The 8,002-nt window shown below is 56.4% G+C and overlaps 1 pseudogene; it reads right to left on the bottom strand.

Annotated features, from left to right (window-relative positions):
- Positions 1-3,402: 3,402 nt before the first annotated feature.
- On the bottom strand, positions 3,403-5,252 carry LOC125507181 (uncharacterized; annotated as a pseudogene).
- Between the last annotated feature and the right edge of the window lie 2,750 nt (positions 5,253-8,002).

Here is an 8,002-nt window from a genome sequence, read left to right as displayed (position 1 = left end):
CCCAATGCCTGAGAGAGTTGTGGCCTGCTTCCCGCGCTTCATTGAGCACTGCGCAACCGTATCTACACGACGCTGCCTGCCAGACCGTTTGGGCGAAAGGGTAGTCCCAGAAAAGGTGGATTGAGCTTTCCAGATTTCTGTTGCAGCAAGCGCAGAAATACCCATTGGGCCACCCTCGCCGTTGTAGGCGATCGTTGCACCAAAGCTTGTCTTGGTGGAGCAGCCAAGCGAAGATCTTCATCGTACCTAGCACCCAGGCTCTCCAAATCACAGTTGTTTCACCTGAGGGAGGGATGTCACTGATTTATAGATCGTAAGCGGCCTTTGCCGAGTAGTTTCCTCCTCCTGTGGTTGCCGCCCAGCTGATCATGTCCTCGTCGGAGGAAAGAAAGATGCCTGCGCCCTGAATTTTCCTCCACATTTGCAAAAACTGGTGGGCAATCTCTGCTGTGTTGCCATGCCGGAGGTCACGCACCCATGTGTCATTTGCCAGCGCGTCATGAACCATCCTGTTTTTCCTTCTGGAATGCTGAAACAAGGCAGGGAACTCGTGTTGCAGCGCCACCGGCCCGATCCATTTGCAAGTCCAGAAAAGCGTTGTTATTCTGTTGCCCAAGTGCACGTTGGTGGCCGATGCAAACAGCTCCAGGTCCTCCTTGACACATGGGGCCGGGAAGTTCATCCAAGGCCGGCGTGGCTGTTTCCAGGAGAGCCACAACCAGCGCAGCCGGAGAGCTGTGATGAAGCGATGTAGGTCCAGCAAACCAAGCCCCCCCTTGTCCACCGGAAGACAGACTTTGCCCCAGGCCACCTTGCATTTGGCGCCGGTGACATTCTCATCATGAGCCCATAAAAACTTCCTCCTTGCTTTGTCCACGTCTTTTAGGATCTTTTTCGGCACTTTGAGGACAGTCATTGCAAACACCGGCAGCGCCGTCAGAACGGCACGCACCAGTACCCTTCTTCCTGCCATGTTCATCAGCTTGCCCTTCCACCCAGCCAACCTTGAGCGTATCCGGTCAATGATAAATTGGAAGTGCACCAGCCTTAGCTTCCTTGGAGAGATTGGCAGTCCCAAGTATGTGGTTGGGAACGTGGAGTGCAGCCCCCCAAAGTTTTGCAGAACCACATCTAACTGAACATCAGCACAGTTGATTGGGATGACTGCAGATTTAGCCTGGTTCAACCTCAGTCCCGTGGCTTCCCCGAATCTTCTGAGCAAGTGCAGCAGTGCATCCACTTCCTCCTTCACCGGGTTAGTGAAAATGATGGCGTCATCAGCGTATAAGCTAACTCGCATGCTAATCCCCCGGCCTAGCAGCCGAGTGATCATCTCTTCCTCCACAGCAGCTTGAAGGAGGTGGTTGTCGGTGTCAAAACCGGCGGATCTCGGGTAGGGGGTCCCGAACTGTGCCTCTAGGCGGATGGTAATAGGAGACAAGGGACACGATGTTTTACCCAGGTTCGGGCCCTCTCGATGGAGGTAAAACCCTACTCCTGCTTGATTAATATTGATGATATGGGTAGTACAAGAGTAGATCTACCACGAGATCAAGGAGGCTAAAACCTAGAAGCTAGCCTATGGTATGATTGTTGTTGTTGTTCTGTCCTACGGACTAAAACCCTCCGGTTTATATAGACACCGGAGAGGGCTAGGGTTACATAGAGTCGGTTACAATGGTAGGAGATCTGCATATCCGTATCGCCAAGCTTTCCTTCCATGCCAAGGAAAGTCCCATCCGGACACGGGACGAAGTCTTCAATCTTGTATCTTCATAGTCCAGGAGTCCAGCCGAAGGTATAGTCCGGCTATCCGGACACCCCCTAATCCAGGACTCCCTCAGTAGCCCCTGAACCAGGATTCAATCACGACGAGTCCGACGCGCAGATCGTCTTCGGCATTGCAAGGCGGGTTCCTCCTTCGAATACTTCATAGAAGAATTTGAACACAAGGATAGTGTCCAGCTCTGCAAAATAAGTTCCACATACCACCGTAGAGAGAATGATGTTTGCACAAATCTAATCTGCTGACGTATTCCGAAGTGTGACATCACACCATGACCAAGCCTTTATTCGAATCGTTTTACTGTCCCACCTCAGCGTGTTTAGCGAGGCGGTTTCCTTGGCACGTCTTGTCGAGGCAGAGATCGTGTCCCCTTATTCCGGGATTCCCATTAATACGGGCGTGGGTAACCCAACTGCGCCATTGATTACAGCGCTTGGGAGATAAGCAAGTTTTATTAGGCTGGTGGGGACGCATAGTTGCGTCCGCCCATATAAGGGGATAAGGATCCATCCTTTCACCCACGCCTTCTTCCTCCTTTGCCTATCCACCTTTGCGCACTCGAGCTCCAGCGCCCAAGTCCGCATTCCCCACCTCAACCTTTCTCCAGCCATGCCCGGAGCGGGAGGCAGATGGATGGTTTCCTCCGTTACGGAGGGACACATCAAGAAGCTGAGGAAAGCCGGATACCTGTCCAATGACATCGCGCATCGGCTCCCCAAAGAGGGGCAGCTCATCCCCACCACCGGACCCCATGCAAGGGTGGTGTTCCTCCCCCATTTCCTCTGCGGACTGGGCTTGGTAGGGCTTTCTCTCTCATTACTCCAAGTGAAACGTCGGTTTTTGCACTTGACTTCCTTGAGCCCTGCTAAATCAATGGCTAGACGAAACTTCCCGATCATCCTTCTGTTTATGTTGGAGTTGCTCTTGTCTCGCGCTTGATATATCATGTTGAAGTCACCATTGATCATCCACGACTCGTCAGCAGGAGGGGCGGCAGCAGCTATCTCTGATAGGAAGCTTTCTTTTTGCGCATCATCAGTTGGGCCGTAGACCGTGGTCATCCAAAAAACCTTCCCTGAACTCCTTTCGTGCACCCTAGCCATAATGGAGAAACTACCCAGGTAGTGCGAAGCTACGTTGACTACATCCTTGTCCCAAAAAATCGCTGCGCCCCCTCTAGTCCCCGTTGCCGGCAGCAGCACACACCCCTGCAATCTTCTACCTCCTATCTCGCTAGCTACCGCAGTCGTCCAAGTGTCGATCTTAGTTTCCTGTAAACAGAGCACTGCTACTCTATGGGAGGAGGCTACGTCGCTGACGACCGTGCGTTTTGTCAGGCAGTTCAAACCTCTAATGTTCCAGGTCATGAAGGTTAAATTGCCGTCATCCATCGAAGAAACTGAAATTGCACCGCCAAATGAACCATCTACTTGAAACAAACAGAGACACCATACAACGAAACCAGGGGCGACGACGGCCACCAGTAGCCCCAAAACCCCGTCGTCGTTGAGCCGTCCACAATGCCAGAGAACTAAACATAGAAACTAATCCTAACTCGAACTGGTTTAAGACCAGCCACTGGCGGAGACTAGCTAACACTAAAACTACCAACATAATCAGCCTTGCATGATCTCCTTCGCGTCAGCGATTCCTGCCATGCCTGCAGCAATCTTCAGAGCACCCTGGTCGAGCCCCGTGAGCTTGGCAATCGCAGCAATGTCACCGTCGGAGAGTGGTTCCTGGAAGCGCTTCATGATCCGCGCTGTAGCTCTTTCAGTCATCTTGTCCTTCGGGCCGAGCTCTCCCAGCTCCTGAACAAGGCGCAACACCGCCCTTTGCGCCACGGGGGTGGAGGTACCCACGGCCGCCTGCCGAGCGCTGCGGCGAGATGGGGCGGAGGTGGCCCTGGACTTGGGCGGGGCGGAGAGGCGAGGACGAGGAGGCTGGCTAGAGAGGATCGGGGCGGCACCGGGGTGAACAGCTCCTCAACCTGCGCCTTCCCATTGTCGATGCACATGGTGCCCACCTGGTGGGTGACCGCCTCCATCTGGAAACCCACCGTCACCGTAGTAGGGGAGGCGATGCAAGGCAGCAGGCACGGAAGCATCTCCGGGCTCTCCAGCTCGGGGGGGTTTGCAGCTTGAGGGGGAGGGGGAGGGGAGCGGCTACCGTCTTCAAAGGCTAGCGGGGTGACCAAGGCTTCCTGCATGGCGCTCTCAAGCTCCAATTGCATGCAGTCCGTGCGCGGGGGTGGAGGTAGGGTGCGCCCATTATCGGAGAAGGAGAAGAACTAGGCCACCGGGTCCGCCTCTGCCGCGGGGGGAGGAGGAGGCGCAGAGCGCAGGGGGAGCGGTGGTGTTGCGCGCAGGACTTGAGCACCCGCGGCCTTGCCGCCCGCCTGACGGCCACGCCGGTCTGTCCCATGGCGACGCCCGGCAGGGGATCTGCTGCGGCGCCGATGCGCCTCCCTGACGACGTCCTCGTTGCAGCTCCTGGCGTGGCAGCCGCCGCCAAGAAGGCGATCCCTCCAGGAGCGGCTTGCCCCAGCGCCTCCACTTCCGCCGTCCTCCTCGCGGTCACGGGCACCACCTCCGAGCACAGGGCCGCAGGCCACAGCCCCGACGCGCGGCGCCCGGCTGCAGGCCTTGCCCTGCCCATCCTCGACGTGCGCCACCCATGTGCCAGGCTCGTAGCGTGGGAAGGGGCGGTCGTCATCTTCATCCGAGGATGGCAGCCCGCTCTGGCCGAAGTGCGAAGAGCGCGGCGAGAGGGGGGTCCAGTCCTCCAACAGTTCGACGTGGATCAGGAGATCGTAGCGCCGAACGCCTGGCGGCGGGGGGATGCGGCGATCAGCGGGGGCGAGGCCGACGATCTCGTCCGCCCGGCCCGCGCCCCGCTTGAGCACCCAGAGCGCGCGCTTGGTGGGGATGTGAGCAACATCCCACACCCAGAGCCAGAACGCGAATGTCTTGGTGTGCCCTCTCTCCGGGGTGCGCGAGTCGAGCCGGTCGATGCGGCCGACGTCGCCGAGGGCCTCCTCTGCACCCAGCAGCGACCAGAACTGCATGGGCAGGTCTTCAACGATGACGCGAACGTGGTGGTGGAACTTGAGTAGCGCGGCGTGGTCGTCCTCATTCCAAGCCCTGATGAAGTACTTGCATCCCTCCACCTTGATGATGCCCCGGCGCACGGCGTTGTCCCGGTGCGCAGGGAGGTCGAAGTGGACTAGGAAAGCTTCTGGCTGGTGGGCAGTGACGCGAAGCAGGTGCAGAGGGGTGGAGAGCTGCTCGAGGATGACCCTGCCCACCGAGGCGGGGGTGGTGGAGTGCGAGCGGTCCGCAGCGGTGAGGGTGACCGCGTGCTGGCGCAGCACGTGCTCCTCGATCTCCAACGCCAGGGAGGCCACGATGATCTTGCTGCTCTCACGCGGCCTCCTAGCCGGGTCGCAGAGAGCGAGGCCTGCCATGGGGGCAGGGGGCGGGTGGGGGTGGCGCTGGCGGGAAGATGACGCGGTCGCGGACCGGAGCTCTTGGCGCAGCCAGGAAGACCAAGCGAGCACGGGCAGCCCCTCCCGGGCAACCGTTTCTTGGGTTTTGAGGGCACTCCTTGCCGAAATGACCCGCCCGCTTGCAGATGATCCAGCAGAGGGGATCCCGGCAATCTACACAGCGGTGGCTCTTACTGAGGCAACGGAAGCATTTACCTTTGAACTTGCTAAAAAAGGCCTCCCTCCCTGCATCCGCATTGAATGATCTACGGCGGTCCGAGTGCTGGGTCGGAGCGCACCCGCCTCGATTCGCCGAGCGGGAGCCGGCCCTCCCCTTCTTTCGGGACTTGACCTCCGTCCATCCCCCCCCCCGACCGAGCTGGCCTGGCCCAAAGAGGAAAGAGAGGCCGGTGAGGAGGGGCAAACCACAAGGATTTAAGGCGCGTCTGGCCCCCGAAGGGAGAGGCCCCCAGATCCGGCGGTCCGAGCCGCGCCCCGGCCCCGGATGGCTTGCCGCGCCGCAGGATTCGCGGCGTCGAGGCCGGATCTGACGCAGCTGCCGTCGAGCCCGCAGACCGAGGGGAGGAGACTGGGATGGTCCACCGGATCGAAGCGCGGCCCCAGCGGGCGGGGAGGGGCTCCGACGGGCCTACGCGGGGAAGCAGGAGGCGCAGCTGGCAGCCATAACGGCCGGGATTTGGTGGCCGCCGCGGCCGGAGCGGCCAGCGGCACGGGCAGAGGAGAGAAGGAGAGAGACGCAAGAGATCTCACTCGCTATTTTTTTGATTCGGTGGGTGTACGTAACGTGCTTCCCCCCCCTATCGCTTTAGACTTCCCAATTAACGTGAAGCATCAGCGTCTCAGCCCATATGTACAGCCCAATCTCTTTGCTTTTTTTAGGGAAACCCAATCTCTTTGCTAGAAGCACAAAATGAGGATAAGGAAAATAACAGCCCATCGTGGAGGACGAGAGAGGCTTTTTGCAAGGCCGTACTACGCACCCACGAGGCCACGACCTGGATTTGGACCACGCACGCACATATTGCTAGAGGCTAACCTCTTCGTTTCCAAGCCGCTTCTGTGATGGCTGCTGATCGGATCTCTCCATCGCGCCTCCATCGAGAAGAAGGGTCAAAGGGAAGGGGATGCGGGACACGCAGGCGCTGATCGATCCACGGAGACGGTGCCGCCTTCCGGCAGACCGGACGTAGTGATGAGCTGCAAGCCTATGGCAGTTTCGGGAGGAGAAAACTGGTACTGGATCGGCAACGTTGGAACCAAAATCGATCGACCCCGGGGATGTGACGCTGCGCTCCGCGACGATGGAACAACGCCAGGATATTGTGCGGTTAGTCTACTTTGCTGATATATATTATACAATGTTTGTTTGTACGCTTAGATGGAATCCGCTTACCTGCGTAGATTTGTTTTATCATCATTTAACCTGATTATATACCTTTAACTGAATGAATTGTAAATTGTGTATGTATAGTCGTGAATAGGAAAATAATTTATCCATTCTACCGCGGAACTGGTTTTACAACCTGAATTTGGCTGTATGTTTGAAAGTTTCTATCATAATCAACGAGAAGCTAGTGAAAAAACAGTACCGATTCCAGTCCAACAAATGACCACACTTGATCTAGTGACAGTAAACAGTTGGAGATGCAAAGCTAACGCTTAGGATAGCCATATCGTTTGCTCATTTTTTACTTGTTGTCTTTTGCCCCCCTATGTCTAAATCCTGGCTACGTCCCTGGATCAGCATCTAGAACATCATTCCTCATTCTTGAACTCTCTGAGATCAACAATACATCACAAGAATATCATTATCAAAATGCAAAAAAAACATAATAGTTAATGAAACATGAAGGTGGAAGACATCGACCCGGCTGGCAACTCTTACATCCACAAGTGATACTTAGCACTTCTGCCCCGTCAAGCTCCATTCTAATCATGCCCTCCTCCTTCAGCTAGCTTCCTTCACCCGCTGCGATCTAGGTTTGAGCTGAAACGGCGGGCACGGTGTGTACTAGGTGCGTGATGTCTTGGTCGCTTGGTCGACGCCTGTGTTGTACTCGTGTAGCTGCTACTAGTTGGGCCATGCCCCTTTTCTTTAGTGTAGCTAGCAGGACTTATACATAGAAATTTTTGGGCTATTCAATACCGGAGGAAGATCGGAAGAACCAAACAAGACGAGTAGTCTCCGTTAGGGAGCGTTACATGTGTGTTTGCCTCTCTCTGTGTGGCTCTTGTTGCTGACTCCATGCCTCTAGTTAGTCGTTACTCTATTACCAGCTGCGTACTTGGGAGGGGGGCCCTGGACCTTGGGAGCCCCCCCCTCTCTCAGGACCAGTCCTGCGAACGGAGCCGAAACGAGCTAACATTTTTTGTGAATTGTTTACGAAATATATCAGAATTTTGGGCCAAGGATTCAACATAGGGAGGTGTTATACCGCTGCATAAAGGGGGAGAGAGTTGGTGATGATGGGGCAAAGTTGTTGGTGTAGATCACCGTCACGATGGTTCCCCCGGCGGCGCTCCGGCACCACCAAAAGAGAGGGGAGAGAGCCCCCTCCTTCTTCTTCTTCCTTGGTCTCCCCACTGAATGGGAGGAGGGTTTCCCCTCTGGTCCATGGCCGTCATGACTCTCGGAGGGCAGGAGCCCCTTCGAGATTAGATCTCTCTCTATGTTTCGCATTCCTGTTGTTTGGCCGAAAACCGCTCCT

Source organism: Triticum urartu, chromosome 5A (genome assembly GCF_056163025.1).
Source record: "Triticum urartu cultivar PI428250 chromosome 5A, HENAU_Tu73, whole genome shotgun sequence".
NCBI classification, from domain to species: Eukaryota; Viridiplantae; Streptophyta; class Magnoliopsida; order Poales; family Poaceae; genus Triticum; species Triticum urartu.
Note: the sequence above shows the minus strand (reverse complement) of the source record. Positions and strands in the feature narration are given on the sequence as shown.